This window comes from Protopterus annectens, chromosome 1.part0, assembly GCF_019279795.1.
Source record: "Protopterus annectens isolate FY-2018-M chromosome 1.part0, PAN1.0, whole genome shotgun sequence".
Lineage (NCBI taxonomy): Eukaryota > Metazoa > Chordata > Ceratodontiformes > Protopteridae > Protopterus > Protopterus annectens.
In genome coordinates, this window is record NC_056725.1 from 783,826,663 (window position 1) to 783,848,589 (window position 21,927).

At 42.5% G+C, this 21,927-nt stretch overlaps 1 protein-coding gene across 2 annotated transcripts in view; it reads right to left on the reverse strand.

Annotated features, from left to right (window-relative positions):
- MRPS12 (mitochondrial ribosomal protein S12) overlaps positions 1 to 21,927 on the reverse strand; it is a 327,687-nt gene that overhangs the window by 185,146 nt on the left and 120,614 nt on the right. The window lies entirely within an intron of this gene.

Genomic DNA, 21,927 nt, shown 5'->3' on the forward strand with positions numbered 1-21,927 from the left:
CAGGCTTGAAGGTCTAGCCTGCAAGGAAGGTAAGAATTTATGCCCCTTGATTGTTGATGTACTACATGACTGTGATGGTGTCTTTAAAAGCCTCCAACGGACATGACACCCACAGTTTGCAGAAAGCTAGAAGAAAGTACAGTTGTGTACACTTACCATAAATGTAGATGTTAGAGTGTATTCACTGTTGCAGTCATTACATTTGGGTAATCCTGCTGGCAGGTTGCCCTCAATCGGCCTGAATTCCAAAGTCTTGGGTCGTCAGGGGTATAAAAGAAGTAGCAGACACCATTTTCTTCAGTTTTTCTTGCCCCAGATGTCAGGTGCCCCCTAAAAGGGTAGCCAAAATTTATATATATAAAATTACATGCGCCAATAAAAACTTTACCTTCACGTACAAGCAAATACACACATAGGTTGTACAAATCAGAGAAGGAAAGATAAGTTCCAGCAGGAAAAAGGAGGATGGCGGGTGGGTAACCTAGACTGCAACAGTAAATACACTCAAACATCTACATTTATGGTAAGTGTACACAACTGTACTATGTTCTTAGTGTTTCACTGTTGCAGTCATTACATTTGGGTACAGTCCCAAAGCTATGGTTGGGAGGCTGGAGCTAAACAGCATTAGGAGCAGCTATGAGGCCCTGCAGAACTGCAGTGGCAAAGCCTGCCCTGGATTTAGAGTAGAGTGGCAGATGATAGTGCTTTGTAAAGGTGTGCACTGAACTCCAAGTAGCAGCCTCTAAAATGTCTTTGGTTGGTACTCTCCTGAGGAAGGCTGCTGAAGTGGCTGCAGCTCTGGTTGAATGTGGCCTAATGCCCTTAGGCACTGGCTTGCCATGCTGTGAATAGCAGAAACGAATGCAGTGGCCCTATCCACTTTGAAATGGTCTGCTTTGAGATAGCCTTTCCTTGTCATCCTGCAGCATATGCCATATGCCACTAGTAATTGCTCTTTCTGAAAACTTTGGTTCTGTCCAAGTAGAATCTAAGCTGTGTACATCCAAAGAATGCAGAATTCTCCCCCCCTTGTTCTGTGGATTTGGATAGAAAGTTGGCAGATGAATAGTTTGGTTAAGAGCCACACTGGACACCACCTTAGGCATAAATGTTGGGTTTGTCCTCAGAGAAACCCTGTCTGGATAAAAAATTATAAAAGGTTCCACAGCCATGAGTGCCTGTAGCTCAAAAACTCGTCTTGCAGAAGTCATTGGTAGAAGCAGAGCTGTTTTCCAAGATAAAAACTTTATATCAGCAGTAGCAGCTGGCTCAAAAGGAGGCAGGGTGAGTTTTTCCAAGACATAGTTGAGGTCCCATGCAGGTATTGGTGATCTCCTTGGAGGCCTTAAGTTTTTGGCTCCTCTGAGGTACTGCCTTAAAGGGTGAGAAAAGATTGGTGGCTCTGTATTGTAATGAGCCGAAATGGCAGAGGCATGAATTTTAATTGATGAAAAAGATAGGCCTTTGTCCAGCATTCCAGTTAAGTATTGCAAAATCTGAGGAATATTTGGTACAGCTGTATCAGTTCCTTGTGCCTGGTTCCAAGCACAGAATCTCTTCCATTTTCCAGCATAAGATTTTCTAGTACTAGGCCTTCTGGCTTCCAAAATGACATCCATCACAGCTTTATTGAGAGGTGTGTTTTGTATGACTACATTATCTGCCATGCTGCCAGGTTTAAGGTCCCGAGTTGGCTGTGCAAGATCTGATCGTTTTGCTGGGACAGTAGATGAGGTATTTGAGGTAAGGTCCAAGCTGGGCATTGAGACAAGTTCCTTAGGATTGGATACCAGTACTGGTGGGGCCAGTCTGGGGCAATCAGCATCATCTATGGCTTCTCTTGTCTGACCTTTAGGAGTACCTTGGGGAGGAGAGGCAGTGAAGGAAAGGCATATACTGGTTTTTCGAGGTGAAAGGTAGGGCATCCACTTTCCATGCTTGTCTGTGATAAGTCCTTGTGCAGAATCTTTTTAGTTGGTAGTTGTGAGGAGAGGCAAACAGATCTATGCCCGGGCATCCCCATTTCCTTGTCATCATGCTGAAGACTTGTGGATCCAGCTGCCACTCGTGGGGATCCATGAGGTTTCTTAGTTCGTTTTCCAGAGTATTTTCCTTTCCTGGCAGGAATTGTGCATGCAGATGTACTTGGTAAGTCAATGCTGTGTCCCACAAAGTCATGGCTAGTCTGCAAAGGGGGTAAAAATGTGTGCCCCCCTGCTTGTTTATATACCACATGACCGTGGTGTTGTCTGTCTTTATCAGTAGTTGTCCCGGATGAATTAGGTCCTTGAAGGCTGTCAGGGCATTTTGAACAGCTAACATCTCTTTTTGATTGATATGTAGATGCATTTGGTTTGAGGACCATGTGCCCTGAATGCATCTTCCTGTCATGTGGGCCCCCCAGGCATAATCTGATGCATCCGTTGTTGGTGTCTGCCTGGCTGGGGGTAATGTGAATGGCTGTCCCTTGTTCTGGTGACAAGCCTTCACGCCCACCATCGAAAATACTGTTGCAGGCAGGGAATGAGAGTAATCATTGTTTCCAGGCTGTGGCAATGTTGAGTCCAAACACTTTTTAGGTACCATTGAAGTTTCCTCATATGCAGTCTTTTATATGGAATTAGTAGTATGCAGGATGCCATGAAGCCCAAAGCCTGCAGAATTTTTCTTGCAGATAACTGGGCCTTTGTTGCCAACATTTTGAAATAGGTAGTCAGTTGCCTTTGTTTGTTCATATGTTCATACTAGGCTATCTGCCCTAGGGCATTTATAAGCCTAGCCAGAATGAGTTTGGCTTTCGCCACCCATTTTAAATGAATTTTGCTATGCCCTTTTTCGAGGTTAGTATACTGTGCCTCTGTCTAACAGTGACACAGAAGTGATACCCGGGGTAAACCTACTATCTCCCATCCACTCATCAAGTTTATAGGTTCATAGGTTCATACTAGGCTATCTGCCCTAGGGCATTTATAAGCCTAGCCAGAGGTCTGGCATGAGATAAGCCATCTAGGCAGTTGTATTTAAGCTTGCACCCAGGAATATTATCTCTTGAGAGGGTACTAGTTTTGATTTATTTTCGTTGACTTTGTACCCTAGGCATGCTTTTCACAAACGCCAGATGTGGTAGGAGAATGTCCTTGTTCTCTGTTTGAATTAGACAGTCGTCCAAGTAAGGATATATTTTTATTCTTCTGTCTGCAGAATGCAATTACTAGTGTCAGGCACTTTGTAAAGACCCTGGGCACAGTAAACAAGCCAAAGGGCAGTGCAGAAAATTGATAATGCATTGAGCCAGCCTTGAATCTGAATGCATCTTCTGCATGACTGTCTGATTGGGAGATGCAGATATGCCTCTTTTAGGTCTAAAGTTAAAAGCCAAGCGTTCTTACCCAGCTGCTGCAAAGTCAACATTTTGAATCTTGGAATATCCAGGAATGTGTTCAGAATAGATAGGTCCAGTATTGGTCTCCAGGCTTTGTCCTTTCCGGGTACCAAGAACAGTCTTGAGTAAAATCCTTGTCCCTGCTCATGCTCTGGTACTTGTTGAATGCCCCCCATGGCCATGAGGGATGAGACTTGTTTTTGTGTCTCTGCCCATTGATTTTTTGGCAGGTCTGGCCAACCGTTTGCCCTTGGCAGGGTATGGAAGTGAAACTTTTAGCCTTGTAACACTGTCTAGAACCCATTTGTCCTGGGTTATAATGTGCTAATTTTGAGAAAAAAGTGCTATTTTTTCCCCCTAAGGGTGCTGCCAGAAGATAAGTGCTTGGTGCAGGGAGGGGGAAGTCATTGGGACTGTTTCCTGTATGGTTGTGATTTGTCTTCTCCACGTTTGGAGGTAGAAGCACCGCACTGTTTAGACCTGTACGAACCTTGCGGCTGGGATCTGCCTCTAGGGCATCTGGATCTGCCCCTTTGAGGTATGTCTGACACTGGAAAGGACCAATTCTTTGTAGGCCAGTGTCTGCTAAACCTAGGTGGCTGTACCTGTAAAAAATGTTTTGACCGTTTGCATAGATTTAGCTTTGTCCTCCATTTTCTTTAACACTTCTGCCTTAACACCAGACAAGGTATCATGCTGTAATGGTGCATCTAATAATTTAGCTTTGACATGATCAGGCATATTTTGTTCTTTTAACCAAGCATGCTCCTAATTACAGAACCCGTAGCAGCGGCCCTGCAGGAGGCCTCCAAAGAATCAAAACCACATTGCAAAGTATGCTTTCCAACTTGTTCAGCTGCATGCACTGCATTTCTTTGTTTTCTGCACATTCAGAATTTACCAACATTTTCTGTTTAAGCAGTGTCATGACATATTGCTGATATTTGAGCATATGAAACTGGCAGTTTAAGGCCCTTATAGCCAATGTAGCAGATGTGTAAATCTTTTTCCCCCCATCTATCCAGTGCCCTAGAATCTCTATCTGAGGGGGTAGGGTTTTTTGCAGTGGAAGCCTTAACCCCTTTGGGAACCCTGAGAAATAGTTTCTGGGTCTGCAGCAGGGTTTTTGAAAAGGAATTTATGAGAGTCAGGAACCCTGTAATATCTGTCAGGCTTAACAGGAGCTGGAGGTAAGGAGTCAGGGGTCAGACTAGACTCTGAAAATACATCATCTACAATTTCCAACACAGGTGGAATAGCTAGAGGCCTGTGTTCAGGTAGTAAAAGGAAGTTCCTGAGCCTCTTCTTAGATTCTGAAAAATCTTGGCTCTCCCAGTGGAAATGCTCCCGCATGGTATGCAAGGTTTCCCCAAAAGAATAGTTCTCAGGAGGAGAAGCTGAAGGAATAGATTCTTCAGCATCAGAATCCTCATAGGGGGGGGAAGTGAATATTCCTGACATTTTCAGCATCTGTTTTTTGGGAATGGAGGCCTGTCCATGTGGCTGGTGAACTTGTTTCTTTGCCTTTAAAGGTGCTTTAGTCTTTGCCTTTGAAGCTGAAGTTGGTTTAATGTATAATTGTTTAGGTCTGTATACACCCTCAGAAGCTGATGCCTGCTCAGCGGCTCCGGACCCATCTGAGGGAATAGTTTCGGAGGCTCCAATACCTTGAGTTTCCAGCGGCCTGACCGACTCCACGTGGGATTCAGTAGCGGCCTGCAACTCTATAAAGTAGCCGGCATTAGGGGCTGCAAAAGAGCCTCACTGAGAACCGGCAACTGGCTTAGGAGAAGCTTCATCGTCGGTTTTGGACCTCGGTAGCCTGCCTTTTTCTTTGCGTTTTTTGTGAACTCCAGTAGTCGGATGGCTATCCGACGAAATTCTATAATTAAATCTGCGCCCAAAATAGCTTAATGCAAAATTGTACCGACACTTAATAGTGCGTTGGTTAAATCTAGCACAAAACCAACAAATGGAAACATCGTGGTCAGGGCCTAGGCAAGGAATACAGTAAGAATGAAAGTCCTAATGAGGTATTTGCTTCCCACAAGAAATACAATTATTAACATTTTCTGACACCGGTCTGGAGCAAGAAAAAAGTTTCCCCAATGGGGTACTTAGCTTTTAATGAAGACTTTGGATCTGAATCTCAAACACGAAAATTTCAGGAGTCGGCCGACCGGCACTTGCGAACTGCTCCTGCTTCGGGCACCGCGCGGCAAGAAAGACTGAAGAAAATGGTGTTGGCTGCTTCTTTTATACCCCTGACGACCTGAAGTCAAGGAAGGGGTGACAGCAGCTGACGCAGGACCCAAGACTTTGGAATTCAGGCCGACTGAGGGCAACCTGCCAGCAGGATTACCAAAACGTAATGACTGCAACAGTGAAACACGAAGAACATCCAGAATGAGAGCCCTAATTTCTTTGATGTTGATGTGACCCAACCCTGTTGAGGAGACCAAAGGCCTGGAACCTTCAGGGTACCTGATGCATCTCCCCACCCCATGCTTTGGGGTGCCTATGAAAAGTTCCTAGGATGGCAGAGGAAGTTGGGAGGGAACACTCAGATTCAGAGAGTCCTGTTGAAACCACAAGCGAAGTTTCAGTTTGAGATAAAGGAGAGAAACCAGCTAATCTAGTAGGTGGCAGTGCTAAATTCACACTGATCTGAGATACCATTGAAATTTTTATCATATGAAGCCTGTCTCAGGGAAGCATGCGGACAGTAGAAGCCATGAACCCCAGAGCCCTTAGAAACTCCCTGTTTGGAAGACTGGACAGGGGAAGCATGGAAATAAAATAATTCATGAGAGGCAGAATCCTGGTGGCAGGAAGAGAGGCAAACATAGAACAGTTTGGATCCTGCAGCCTAGAAAAACATGGTCTTGAGATGGAATCAACATTAACTTCTGAAGGTTGATCGTGAACCCAAAGTTGTGCAATACAAGCTGGGTAAAATGAAGATCCTGCACTTACTTGATTTGGGATGGGGCCTGAAGCAAGAGGTCGTCCAGACAGGGAAAAATCTGATTGGCCTGAAGCCTGCAAATGGTGACCACTGGAGCTACATACATGCCAAATACCCTTGGGGCCACCGAAAGCTCAAACGACAAAGCAGAGAACTGAAAATGAGAGGAAGAAATGGAGAAACACAAACATTTCCTGAACAGAGGGTAGACAGGAATATGAAGGTAGGCATCCTTTAGGTCCAGGCAAACTAGAAAGGTCTGGGGAAGCAACAGGGGATATAGAGTCTGAAGACAAAGCATTCAGAAGGAAGGCACTACAGGAAAAGTGTTCAGAAAGTAAAGAACCAGGACAGATCTCCAAGACCCTGCTTTTCTGGGGGAGGGAGGACCTAGACCCCTCTCCACCTGTGGAACCAGCTGAATGGTACCCTCATCATACAGACCCTGCAATACTCCCGGAAAATTAGGGAGTTGTTCTGCAGGAGGTTGTGGAATACCAATAAAGGAGGGAAGGTTTTTCCAGGCCATAAAGTAACCCTGCTTGATAACGGAGAGAACCCAAGAGTCTGTGGTGAATTTTCAGCCAAACTGGGAGAAACAAAGAAAGACTGAGGGGCAAGGGAACCTGACCAAGAGGAAGGGACAGCAGAAAGTCAGATGTTTGCAGGCTTGTCAGAAAAAAAGCTGCTTTTGGGACCTGGGCGTTTGAGTAGGCTTATCATAAAATATACACCTAGGAGCCTTCTTGCCCTTAGAAGACTGTCTAGGCAAAAGGCAGTATTACTAGGGTAGTTCCTCTGAAACTTGGGAATGGGAGAAAAAGAAGTGCATCAAATCTTTCATGACCTTACCCTGATCCTGCAAGGTCTTAAAGAGCTGCACCACAGCAATGCCAAACAAGCTTTGGTTATCCAGAGGAGCATCCAGTTGTTTTGATTTAATATCTAGCAAGGCTTGAAGGCGAAATCAGGAATAGCACCTCATCACAGATAGAGGCAGCTCTAGAGGAGGAATCCTCTGTACTTTAGAGAGTGGAGGGCAACCTGAGAAGTGTAACCTATTGATGAAAGAGTCGAGGCCTTATCCTCAGGGTCAAGCAGATCAGAGACAATCTTTGTATCTTGGTTCTGGTAATTTATAGCACTGAAGCCTAATGTAGTAGAAGTGTATACTTTCTTACCAATCCTCTCCATAGTTTTACTGTTCTTGTCCAAGTGAAGAAGCTTAGAAGAGTATGGCAGCCTAGAAGGTTTAACAGTAGACATAGAAATAACCCCTGGATCAGATGATAGACATTTGTACAAGAACGTACAGGCATCTGGCACCTTATAGAACTGGTCAGGCTTCTCAGGGGCTGGAGATTCATACATTCATAGGTGATTACAAGGCAAATGGCACACAAACCTTTACAAGCCTAGCCAGTAACACCCAGGATATAACATTATATCTTAATTGCCCAGACATGGGATGGGGTAGTATCAGGGTAGGGTTTCTTTGGGTTTTGGAGCCAGGAGTCATTTTACAGACTGCCTCTGTCCATAAGGGATATGGGCAGTAACCCAAGAGTGAATTTACAGTTCTCCAACCATTTATCCAAATTCTTTTTGAAGACAGTGAGGGACGGGGCTTTCTTTTACAAAAATGGGAAGTTTATTCCCTGGATGAGGTATCCTTTGGGATACAAATCTGTATCTTCAGCAAGTTCGCAGAAGGGAGACTGTACTCAATCATGGGGCCCTGAGGGCGGCCGAAAAGAATTACTGTCTTTACTTAAGTCAAGCCACAAAGAAGGATTTCCTCACTACCGTAGCTACTTGCTGGTCCTTTTAGGGTGTGATCTCAGACCATGGTTTTGGGACTAGTCATTTGTCGTTTTTGGGCCTGTCTGTAGGATGTCAGCATCATTTTGGGATTCAATGATTGCTCCCAGCTCACAGTCATCAGTGAACTTGGTGGATCAGAGGCCCCCAACATTGGTGTTCACTTCAGAGAAGTATATACCAAACAGGAGGGGTTCCAACACCGAGCCATGTGGGACCCTGCTAGTAGCAGTTTTTTCTCCAAATATCTTCATTAAATTTTCATATATGACAAAGGCAATCTTGCATTTCTATACATGAAAAACATACAAAATTAATCACTTTAGTTGCAAACAGTTTACATCACAGACCATTGAAACAACTTGTTGCATACATTACTTATAAATTATGCAGTCATTGTCAGTTAAGCATATGGCTCATTGAAATACTGCCTCTTGTTCCCAACCTTCCTATATAGTTTACTCTTTCCCTTTTCTAAAGATTCCAATTCCAGTGGTTTTATCTTTGTTACCATATTCACTACTTCTAGTAAAGTTGGTCTAGACTTTGATTTATATTTTCTAGTAATTGCTTTTTTGGCAGCCACCATAATTGGTCTAGGCAATTCCCATTCTGTAGCATAACTCAAAAAAATATCTCCCCAGTCAGTCCAATCTGCTCACCCAGCATCTCCGACAAAGTGGTCTGCAGGGAATCCCTAAAGTCTGCCAGCTCAGTACACTCCCAAAAAATATATGTTCCCAACTACCTCTTTCTTGCCCGTCACACCCCCAACATTTGCGATCCACCTGATGAAAAATTCTTTGGAGTCTACTTGAGGTATAAAAACACCCATGTAAACACTTCCAGGCAATCATCCTAAATCTTCAAGACTTTGTTGCATATTCGGGAGATATGCATATATACCCCCCCCCCCCCATTGTCTCTCTGTGAATTGCTTATCCAGTCTCTCTTCCCAATCCTTTCTAAGCTCCTCTGACTGATTCTTATAATTATCATGCAGTATTTTATATGCTTTACTAGTTAATACTTTTTAATGGCAGCTTCTGTTCTAGATTCTATTAAAAACTCTACTAGTGCTGGTCGTTCATTTAGGACTTCTTTCTTGTTGCCTATATTCTGATATCCATTCTTGATAGGGAAGACCATCTCTAACCTGCAGTCCGAATAAATTCTTGGCCTCTTCCCATTCTATTACATTCCCCTTTCTAGTTATTTATTCCCAATACCTTGGTTCTTTTGCCAGTTTTCTCCAATAAATTCCAGCCCCCTCTTGCCTATTATCTGTAAACCTGACCATAGTAATTTCTTTTCTCCATTCAAGTGCTGGTCTGGTTCTTAGAATGCTCCCTGCTATTTTATGAATATAATACTCCATATGAATTTGGTTGTTCTCACCAAGAGTCCTAGTCTAAAATTCCAATCCCTCCTCACTTCTTGAGCTTCCTCCCTTTGTCAGCATCATTCCTTTCCACTTTGAATTACACTTTGATTTACAGTCCTCTGCTTGTGCCATGCATAAGAGCCCAAACTGTGTTGCTCTGAAATAACCACTCAAACCAGGTAATCCTAGTTTATCATGTTCCATTGGTAGAATCAGCCTATCCCACTTGATCCCCGCTGTCCTCTCTTCCCAGATAAAATCTTTCTGTTTTAATTGCTATCAACAACTTCTCCTCTAGTTGATAAAAGTATGTCTGACCTGTTTATAAGACTAAAGGGACTAAAAACATTTTAATGGCTTGTATCTTAGTATCCATAGCCATATAAAAGAGTTTTTCAATGTCTGTATTATCTTCTGTTTACTCTTTTCCCACATATCCCTAGCTGCCACCACAGAGTAATTTCTAATCCATACTCCTAAATGCTTAATTTTATCATGTCCCCATAAATATGAACATCACTAGACCAATTTGTGTGTGGGTACATAACTGACCGCTACCGCCTTTGTTCTAGCCTCATTCATTTTGTATCTGAAGAAGATTTGAAACTGGCTTAAAATGTTCCACAACACTAATATCCCCCCCTGGTTTTGTCATGTATAAAATAATATCATCTGCAAACACAGCCAGTTTTTCCCAGGGGCAGCTCGTACTATCAGACTGCAGGACTGCAGCCCCCCTCCCCAGCTGTAACATGAAAGAAAAAGAATTAAAAAAAATAAAATAAAATAATTAGTATACAATTGTATACTGGCTGCTTAGCTGTGAGTTTGAATGACTCGCTGTTAAAGTCCCAGAACTTGAACTGTGTACGCATGCTCGGCAGATTCTGGGTTTAAAAAAAAATAGTTTTTGTAAATCTAGACTGCTGTTAAACCAGTCCGGATTAAAAGAGAAGTTATCAGTGTACAGATGCCTAGAAGTCTATGCGGTTTGTCACCGCAGTAAAGTGGAAGGGGATCGGACTGCCACGTCAGCAGTTACGTATGTGACGTGGGTGGCTGGATGGGTACTGATTGGTTCTCAGCTTTCGCTCTCTTCCTGCGAGTTGCATGCTGGGAAAAGAGAGCGAGAAATAGCAGCAGTACTTCTTTAGTTTGGAGGAGTTTGTTCAATCGATTGGACACTAGTGACTGGCAGGCAGCAGAGCTGTGCACTTTGTTTGACCTGGCTTTGCTTACGGCTTAATTTATTTTTCTCATACTGTTGCTCTGTCCCCATGAAACTTCATTTTCAGCTAAATTAATGTCTGTTACAGTCAGGCAATAATGTTATGCATTAGAGTTTCAATCTTCTTATTCATGTTGATGCAAAACCTGCTGTTATAACAGCTTTTAAATTTAATTAGTGCAGTATTTAATGCAGTCACGGATTATAGGGCTTCATCAAGAATTCTTGAGCAAAGAAGTTGAGATGTATGATTTGGCATTAGCAATACCAGTCTCATCTTTGTCTGTTCATGCACCTCTTCATTTCTCCTTGAATGTTTATTGATTATCTTCAGCTCAGGTATGCCCCCTCAGAGGTCTTTGTTGGATGTGTTCGATTAGAAAACTGTTAAATCAACTGTTTACAAGCACAGACTTTTTTATTACTGAATATTTTCACTGAGTTTGAATGCTACTGAAACTGATGAAGCCAGACTGAAGCAATCACTTCACTTAGATCTTCGTTTTTTTTTTTTTTGGGGGGGGGGTACTTATTGTCTACACCTAGAGAGCCAAGTCCGTCGTGTAGGATATCTGCTGCACAATTCTCCCGGCTGAACTATACCTCTCAAATGCCCAGATTTTCGCAGAATGAATAGATTTTTGCGTCTTATTTTTGCTTTGTTCCTCATAAAATTTGTGGTTTTCTGGCAAATCATTTAGGAATGAAGTCACTAAAGAATGACAGACTTGAGTTTCAGACGTCATACCCTTCAGAAAAATACATGCTAAAGAAAGACCTGTTATTCTATCAACTGTCTAAGTTTATACAAGAGAAATTTTTAGTTCTGTTTGGTCCCCCAGTATATTTGGCTTTGTCCAGATTTCCTGTGTTAAGAGGTTGAGAGGCACAAGCAAATAAATCACTTTATATAATTAGGTATATCCAAACCTCTCAACTGTCCCCAATTTTGACTCAAAATGTTGCTCTCACCCTAATGATTACTCCGCAAAATGGCAATTTTGGAAGAAAACGTGGAAGGTTTACAATTAATAAATAATTGTAATGATCATAGTTATAGATTACTTTTATTTCAGAAATGCATGTAGATTCATTTATTTTGTCAGCTGCTCAACTTAACAGTACTAATATTAAAAAAGTGTCCCTTCTTTGACAGGTTCCCAGCTGTATTGTGTGGCTATTTTATATTTTTGCATCACATTTTTGGTCCATTTTTCATAAAATTGTGGTTTTCTGGCAAATTAGTAGCAAATCATTAAAGACTGAAGTTAGAAAATAATGACAGACATTTGAGTTTCAGATTTCATACCCTTCAGAAAATTCATACTAATGCAAGACCTACTATTATCTTTCTAAGTTTATAAGTCCTTATTTTTGGGCCTTTGTCCCACTTCTCTATTTATGGCTTTGTCCAGATTTCATGCTCTGAGTTTGAGAGGTAGGACAAATGTGTCAGGGCCATCACCATTAGCCAGAGACATTTCAGACTGTTACATACATGTACCTCACTCCCCCATGTAGTGACTCTGGATGTGTCCAAGCAAGGCAAGGAGCAGTTATGCAGTGTAAATGTGCAGAGAATCCCCCCCAGCCAAGGTAGACACAAGTACTACAGTGGCTTTTCACCTGTCCTTGATTTTGCAGAATGCTCTGGTTTTGTGTCATACTTTATACTGTTGATTTATGCTTCTTCTTATTCAGAAAATGCATGTTGTTGCAGTGCCTGTTGCTCTGTGTTTAAGTAGGATTGCTTTAATGACCATCAGGTAAGCTTGTCTGAGACTGTAAAATGCAAGAAAGCTTTAATAGTCATAATGTTAAAGAACTGTCAACACTGAAATCCTTTTTGTTGTTGCCATCCAGAGAATATTTACATAACTAGATAATGTATAAGCCTTAGGCATTGAAATGCATATGACAGTATTTATAATAAAGAACAGGATTACAATTTTCAGAAGCTTATTACATTTGTTGGAGACTTGCAGTCATCTTTGCAGGCATTACCTGTAAACTAAACAGAATGCCAATCTATCATGTGTGGTCCATAACCTGTGCAGTAATCCTTTAAGCAATTTATCTTGAGATTGTTTCTTGTTTGCTGTTCATTTTTTACTTTGATCATGTTTTCCCCATGAAGCAAGTAAATAGTTGTTGTCAGGCAGCAGTCATTTTTTTGATAAACATTTTCCAAGTGGAGGTATCCCAGAGACTGCTACTTTCAGCATGTTACTTGGTACTTTTATAAAGCTGAATATAAATTATAATTATTTTAATTTTATTTATTTTTATTTTACATTTGTTTACCAGGATATTCCGACTGGATACAGGTCCATTTTCAGCGGAGGCCCGGGGAGAAAAGCTCCAAGTAAATTTTACAATACATTTCATGCAAGAAAGCACAATAGAGGGTCTAGGGCCTCCTGTGGAGGAAAGCTCCAAGTATCATTTACAAAATAGTTCAAGCAAAGAATACAGTACAGTGACTTTGGTACACATTTACATCTATTTAACAATCATCTCAAAATATCAATGTGGGACTAAAGTCATAACACAGAGGAATTGGAAAAGCAATAATTTTACAGACAGTAATTAAAGTTGGCCATGTAAGATACAGTTTGCATTGGGACTGCGATGTTAATAATATAGTGAAGTTTATAGAGGTTAGAAGGTTTGTTCCTTTAGAGGGTGGTAGATACTAGTTTTGTTGGGGAAGTAAGTGGAGTATTAGTGTGGTTTATCCAGGGGAGTAGCATGAACAGAGCCAATTGTTAGTATAGTGTTCTTTTAGGTTGTGTTTGAATATTTCAGTCGAGGCAGTAGAAGTTATGTGACCTCGAAGAGCATTCCAAGTTTGGGCAACTGAACAGGCAAACAGAGATTTACCTGCTTCATTTTTGTGTCTAATAACTGTTATTAGGTTCTGGTTACTGGATCTTAGCTCTCTGGAGGTAGTGTATGGCTGAATAAGGTGCTGGGAGTGATGGGGTTAAATAGTGAAGTTTATAGAGATTAGAAGGTTTGTTCCTTTAGAGGGTGGTAGATACTAGTTTTGTTGGGGAAGTAAGTAGAGTATTAGTATGGTTTACCCAGGGGAGTAGCATGAACAGAGCCAATTGTTAGTATAGTGTTTTTTTAGGTTGTGTTTGAATATTTTAGTCAAGGCAGTAGAAGTTATGTGACCTGGAAGAGCATTCCAAGTTTGGGCAACTGAACAGGCAAACAGAGATTTACCTGCTTCATTTTTGTGTCTAATAACTTTTATTACGTTCTGGTTACTGGATCTTAGCTCTCTAGAGGTCGTGTATGGCTGAATAAGGTGTTGGAGTGATGGGGTTAAATCCGGCTGGTAGTAGAGTTTCTGTGCTGTTGAGATTTGATTGAATATTAGAGCATAGAACTGCAGTGCAAGGAGAAGTGGTTTGAGTTGAGTGCTACTTGATTTTGAATGGCATTCCAGTAATGTATTTAAAAAGTAATTTATTTGTTCATGCCTCACAACCTTTTTGTTTCCATCTAAATATTAAGTAAGCTGTCATGTAGCCAATGCATTGAAATATTTTTTTCTTCTCCACTTCATGTTGTCTTGATTGGACTCTCATAATGATGGTTTGGCACCCAGGGCAGCATATTTAAAGTCCCAATTTTTGTGGTTTTGAGCATTGCCCCGCCCCTTTCTAGCTGGCCACACCCCCTCCCGTTGGCACCACCCATTCAGCGGTCTCTTGCAGCCCTCCTTTGATTTGAAGACACCAGCCGCCACTGGACTTTTTATTGACTACCAAACCAATTATATCCCAATTCCCGAGTCCACCACTTTCTTTGCCAATGGTTCTAAACATAATGCAAACAACAAAGGGTAAAGTGGACAACCCTGCCTTGGCTTCTCTACTCAAGCATAAATTATCGGAGAGGATCCCACCCACTTTAATTTGTGCCTCCGATCCCTCATATATTCTTCTAATCAACCTTATAATTGTAAAAGGGAAAGCAGATGCTTCCATAGCTCTGCTCATGAAGTCCTAGTCTACTCTGTCAAATGCTTTCGCGGCATCAAGACCCACAAACAAAAGCGATACTCTTGTTACACACTGCCTGCTTCTGGATCATCAATGCTCTGTCAATCTTGTCAAATGTTTGCCTCCCCGCCACAAAATCACACTGATCCATATCCATCAATTTTGGTATCACTCATGCCATTCTTTTAGCAATTAGAAACATGAACAATTTATAATCATGGTTCAGTATTGAAATGGACCTGTATGAAGCTGGATCCGATGGACCTCCACCCTCTTTAGGTATCACTGCCACACACCACCTTCTTGCAGAATGCCGGTACTACTCCTCTCAAAATACTGCCAAACAAAACCCTCCAGATCCCTATCAGTTTTTCTAGTAACAGGTTTCTTATTGGAAGTGGATTCACTCATCTGGACAACATGTGTCCTCTCAGTGAGTCAGTTGCTATACATATGACGATGTAGGGGTTTATGCCTAACTCAGTAAGTTTATCTCTGATCTCAGAATAGGGGACTGTGTGGAAAGCTTTGACCAGGACTAGATAAAACAGTGTGTACCATTTTACCCTCACTCAGGGCCCTGGTGACATTTTCAGAGAAATCCACCAGACTGAGCAGGCAAGATCTCCCTTTGACAAAGCCAAACTGGGTCTGATCCAGTGTTTGGAGATTTTCTATGTCGTTATTCACCAGATCCACGATAATTCGCTCCATGGCCTTGCAGATAAGACCGGTCAAGCGTATGGGTCTGTAGTTCCCTGGGTCAGCTGATGGGCCCGTCTTATGCAGAGGAACTACTGTTGCAGTCCTCCATAATCTGGAACAAAGCCAGTCCAGAGGCTGTAATTAAATAGGGCTTCTAGTGGCCCTGACAGTTTCTGTTTTAAGCTACTTAAGAAGCATCCTGGAATGTTGTCGGGACCCATGGAGGCAGTATATTTAGCTTAAGCAAGCACAGTAAGGCCCTGTTCTCTTGTAATGACTGGAAGAAGGATGTTTGTAGGTATTTCTTTTGGTGAGGTAGGAGGTGATGGGGGAGGTTTGAAATTAACTTGTTGGCCAGCAGGTTTGCTATAGTTTCAGCTGATTAAGTGTTCCCATTCATAACTGACTCATCACATTGCCGAGTATTTCCCTGTGGTTACGAATAGAATTAAAAAAAGCCTTACAGTTATCTTTCACTTGGGAGGCTATCTTTGCCTCGTAGTTTCCTTTGGCATATTTGATCATCTCTCTAATTTGTTTGTTTAGACTGGTGAGTGTCTTTTTGCACTGTTTTGTCTGTCCCTTTTTGGCTTTGGAGAGGATTTTATGTCTTTTGTTGAAAAGCCTATTTATGCTAGGGGTTCACCAGGGTGGTTTATTTTTGCCAGTAATCATAGGTTTGACCTGGACAGGTGCTGCCTCCTCTATGCAGCTATGAATGTTGTACAGTGCTTTTATGTACAGTTCAAAGTAGGCCTCTGTGTCATCCAGTTTCAGAGAGGCTTGAAGTTTAATAAGCTGTCACTTAAGTTTGAGGTCATTGGCCTTAGCAATGTTCTTAAGTCTGAACAAAAAGTCTTGGCTAAAGAGAATCCTTCACAGGGAGAATCAGATAACATACTCTCCTCTGAATCAGAAATCAGAAGAGAAAATAAATGTTTCTGACCCTTCACATCTTGAATCTTGTGAGGGAAAAAGGAATCAATTTTCCTTTTATCAGAAATCATCTTCTAAGAGGGGCCTACAGCCAGTACAAGATCCTGAGCCAAGTCCAGCAAACTGCTCCCGTCTAAAGACACTGTCAGGAGTAGAAACATTCTGGATTTCTTTGTAACAGTAATTTCTGCAGAAACAGTCCAAGAAATGCCAACAACAGCTTCCCAAGGGATAGGCATTGCATTCTGAGTAGGCAGGGCACACTCCCTGCCTCTTCTCTCAACACTGACAAAAGTGGGTATACCTTGCCCACTGAAGGGACTAGAGCAGCTGCAGAGGATGTGGATAACGCCCGGTCCATGGTAGCTGTATGGACTTCACCAGGGGAATATGAAGAAAAAGATCAGTGATCTATGGAACCAGCAGTCACCCACCTGCAGCTGAGGTAAAACACCAGCCTGCTATGGTGGCAAAGGCTGCTTAATCTTTTTGTTTTTGGAGGTGGAAGAAGGTCTAACTGGGGGACCAGTTCCATGGTCAGTCTGAAAATACTAAAGAAAAGGACATCTATGGTTATGGTAAGATTTTACACAACTATTCTATGTCCTTTTACTCACTTGCTGCAGTATTCATAATCTGAGGGAGTGCGCCAAAGGTTAAGAAGGAAAGGATGAGGAAGGAGCAGAGGCGCTCTTTTAGCAAATCCGGCTCTAGATCTGGAGATGCTATCCAGTTTGTAATGTTTGGTAAAGGTACCAATAGAAGACCAGGTGGCTGCTTCAATGTTATCCAAGTCCTTGAAGAAAGCCTTACAGGAAGCCACAGCTCTGGTAGAATGGGCCTTCACAGGTGAAGAGAGGCTCTTTCTATGGAGCGTGTAACAAAGGGAAAAAGTCTTAGAAATCCATGAAGAAATAGTCTGCTTGGAAATGGGTAACCCAGAGCCCTGGGATGAAAGTGCACAAATAGTTGATCAGATTTCCTGATAGATCTCATCTGGACAAGATGAAAGCCAAGTTGTCCATGTACATTTAAGGTGTGGAGTACCTTTCACTGTGGTTTTGGGGAAAAGGAAAGAAGGTGGGTAATTGAATGGACTGGTTAAGGGATAACTCATTAACCACTTTTGGCATAAAAGAAAGATTTGTTCTCAAGGAAACCCTGTCCTTACGAAAGGCCAAGAAGGGGGAGGTGAAGCCATAAGCGCTTGCAGATCTGACACCCTTCTAGCTGAAGTGAAGGCCACTAATAAAACAGTTTTCCAACAACAATGTTTATGGAGGCAGAAGATGCGGGCTCAAAAGGGGCCAGGGGCCATTTTTCTAAAACAAAATTAATGTCCCAAGGAGGAGGAATAGGTTTCTTGTGAAGCCTAATGTGAAGGATGCCCTTAAGAATTTGTTTCACCTCAAATCTGGATGCTAGAGAGGGAGATAGAAGCAGACAAGCAGAAATAGCTGGCATGTGTGCTTTGGCAGAAGAATAAGCCAAGTTAGCAGAGAGCAGTTCACAAAAGATAGACGGAATCACTGGAATTCCCATGGTCAGTGGATACTGGTACTTACGAGAGACACCAGAGTGAAAATCTTTTCCATTTGGAAATGAAAGACTTTCTAGTATTGGCTTTTCTGGCCTCCTGCAAAACCCTGAGCATGTCCTCAGAGAACAGGTGTCTGAAAGGAATTAGAATTCTATCATCCACAAGTGTCAGCTGCAGCGCTGACAGTTGTGGATGTATCAGGGATCCTTTGTTTTGTGTGAAAAGGTCCACTCTGTAGTGTAACGTTTGGTGATGGCCCTTGGCTAATTACAAAAGGGGAACCAGTGCTGTCTTGCCCAAAACGGGGTCACCAGCAAGATTTTTGGTTGGCCCTGTCGAATCTTGAACAGGACCTTTGTGATTAGAGGAAGGGAAGGAAATGCATACAGGAACATCCCCTTCCAAGAAAAGGAGAGGGTATCTACTTTCCAAAACAGAGGACTTGGGACTCTGGCACAACATTTTGTAAGCTGCCTGTTCATGGGGGAGGCAAATAAATCTATTTGAGGAATACCCTATTGGTGGACTATGTCCAGGAACACATCCCTATGAAGTATTCATTCCTAGGACTGAGACAAGGACTTGCTCAGGGAGTCTGCCACAAGGTTCCAGTTGGAGGGAATGTACACTGCCTGAACAGTCATATGGAACTGGGCAAGAAATTTCTATGCAAGAAGAGCCAACCTGCATATGATCTTGCCCCCCCACACACACACACACACACACTTGTTCACAAACCACAGGACTGTCATGTTGTCTGTGAACAGTTTGAGAGGCCCTGGGCAAAGAAGAGGGTGAAATGCTTGTAGAGCTAGACGGAACTCTTGCATTTCCCTGATGTTGATGTGTTCTGTTTTCTAGGTGGGAGGCCAAACTCCCTGAACTGTAAATCCGCCCAAGGTTGCCCCCCCAGCCCACATCTGATGCATCTGTGTAGAGTTCCAGGACTAGGGTGACAAGGTGCATAGGCAGTCCTGGACTTAGGCTTATCTGTTGGATTCACAACAGCAGTTTCTTCTTTAGACAAGGAATGAGGGGGGCATTTGTACTCTAGTGGGTGAGAATGATGTCTCCACACACATCTGAGGAACTGGAATTTTCTCATGTGGAGTCTTGCCCCATCGGAATGGTTGAAGCCATGAATCCCAGCCCCCTGAAAAGTCCCTGGCCATGATGCGAGGTAAGGGGAGAAGGAAGTGAAAAAAGACCAAAGGTCCTGCGCATCTTCTGAGGTGGAAGTGATACCCTCATTACATCTATCTGGATTCAACAGCCCAAGAGAATGTGTTCCTGTGAAGTGGTGAGGACTGACTTCCTGAGGTTGATGGTGAATTCCAGTTTTCCAAGGAGGGAAATGGTGGTCTACAGATTTTGGAGCATACTGCGAGGAGTTGGAGCCTGTAACAGCAGGTTGTCTAGGTATGGAAAATCTGGATACCCGAAAGCCTGCAATGTGCAATCACTGGAGACAGGCATTTTGAGAATACCCTTGGAGCTAAAGAAAGACCAAAGGGCAAGGCAGAGAATCGAAAAGAATTTCCTGAACATGGGGTGAATGGGGATGTGAAGTTAAGCATCTTTTACATCTAGAGATGCCATGTATCCCTGTGGAAGAATAAGAAGGAATAGAGTTTGGACTGTCAACATTCTGAAAGACTTAAGAACATTCTTGAATAAAAGCCCTTCCCCTCTTGCAATCTGAGGAACCCTTTGAATACAGCCCTGTTGCCAAAGCTCCCAAAGGAGCTTTGAGAAGCGAGTCAGATGCTCTTGGGGAGGGGCATGTTGAGGGATGTCTATGAAGGGAGGGGGGTGGAGTGCCAAACCAGGAAGTATCCTTTTTTGATTACGGAAAGAACTCTGGTGTCTTGGGTGATGCTTTCCCAGACCCTGTGAGCATTTGAAAGGTGAAGGGAAGGACAGGAAGGATAGATATCTGCAGTGTAGTCACAGACTTCGTCTTTTTTCAGGAAAGGACAGTCTTTGTTGAGAGGGTGCCTGAGAACTCCTAGGCTTCTCTTCCCTCTTGCCTCCTCTGAAAGTCTTACTGGAGGAATGCAGAGTGCAGCTGTGGACGAAAACATGTTTAGATGGGAAATTCCTATGAAACCTAGGCACAAGAGAAACCAAGATGCGTTTCAACTCCTTGAGTTCCTTAATTTTTCCTGCAGAGACTTATAGAGAGAAGCTGCTGCCAGACCAAATAAGGCCGAATTACCTAATGGTGCATCCATTAATTTAGATTGGAAGTTATCCTGGAGGGACTGTAACCTAAGCCAGGAAAATCTTCTGAGAACTGAACCAGTAGCAGCAGCCCTGGCACAAGTCTCCGCAGCATCGTAAGCTGCATTTAATGGAATGTTTTGCTACCTGGGAGGAAGCTGTCAGTAAAGACAGAGCCAAGGCTTTTCTGTCTGAGTCAGGAAGATCTGCAATGGCATTAGATACCAGAGTCAAAAGCTCTTGGTCATGTGTGTCTGATGATTGATGGCCCTGAAAGCCATGGTGACTGAAGTATAGGCCTTTTTACCCAGTCTCTCAAGGGTTCTACTCTCTCTTTGTCTACTGGAGAAGGGAGGTAGAAGGAAGCAACCTAGACGGTTTATCTGTAGCTACGGAAATGACTGCTGGGTCTGCAACAGGGCACCTAAAGAGGAATTTATAATCCTCAGGGACCTTGTAGAAGTGGTCCAGCTTCTTGGGAGCCAAGGCCTGTGTGTCTGGGGTTTGGGAAACATTATGAAAGGCATCCAGAAATGTAGGATGCACTGGTGGAGCTGAAAAGGAGGTAGGGAGATCAACTTGTAGAAGTTGACAGTATCTTTTTTGGATATCAGAAATCAGGGGAAACATATTCCTGAGGAGAGGGAATTTGTGCTGGGTAATCCAAGGATTCCACTTCAGAGAAAAAATTGTCAGAGGATTCATTGTTCTTAATCATTTTCTGAGAAAAAATGTAGCAGGAGTAGGAGCAGGCAGAGAAGAAGGTGGCTTGAGTGCCATGAAAGCCTGAAACAAGCTTTGGGAAAAGATACGCCAATCTGTACGGGCCTCTCTAGCAGGGGAAAAATGCTTGTTTTTTTTTTTTTCTTGGGAGGAGAAACAATTTTATGCAACGTCTGAGGACCGGATGAAGACCTGCATTCAAGAGCCTCTGACTTGATTTCTTCTCTCATTAAACTTTGTGGTACCCCCCCCCCCGGGTCCTCCGTAACAATGAGTCTGGGTTCCCCATGACATCCTGAACAGACAAATACTAGAGAGGCAAGTACTCCAACTATATAAGATGATTCTTTTAACCGTATTTGAGATGGCTTTTTTGTAGTGAAAAAATTAATACAAACACCAAGGCAATTTTGGAAGGAAAATAAATCAATCTGATTTGGGTTTTTTTGTTGTTTTTTTGGAAGTTGTTGTTCAGAATACTCTCTTTGTTTGAAGGTGAAATGTTTCACCTGATAACAGGAGTGACATTAATGAGTGCTGCTGCAACACCAGTACTTGCAAACTTAGTTTTGTGTTGGTGGGAACATATGTACATTACAGTATTTATTTTGGTCACCTTCAATATTATAGATTTATAGATGACATTTGAATGATATGGAAAGGGTCTGTTGATATTTTGAATCAGTTTATAGAATACCATAACAACTCTACTAGTTTTTGACATTTATTTGTAAATGTGATACTACTATAACTGACATTTCAGAAATTATTGTTTTCAAGTCTGGTGATGGTCTGCACTTTGGTTCAACTTTCCACAAAAACCATTTTTTAATTCCTTTTTTTGCATTACGACACACCACCCTGTTCAGATGATAAAGAACATATTAAAATGGCAGATGGTTAGACCTTCTCACCTGATTATGAACTTAGCATTAATGGAACTGGATAATTTAAAATTTATTCAGAGAGAGGGGGATATCCACTCACATTTTTAGATG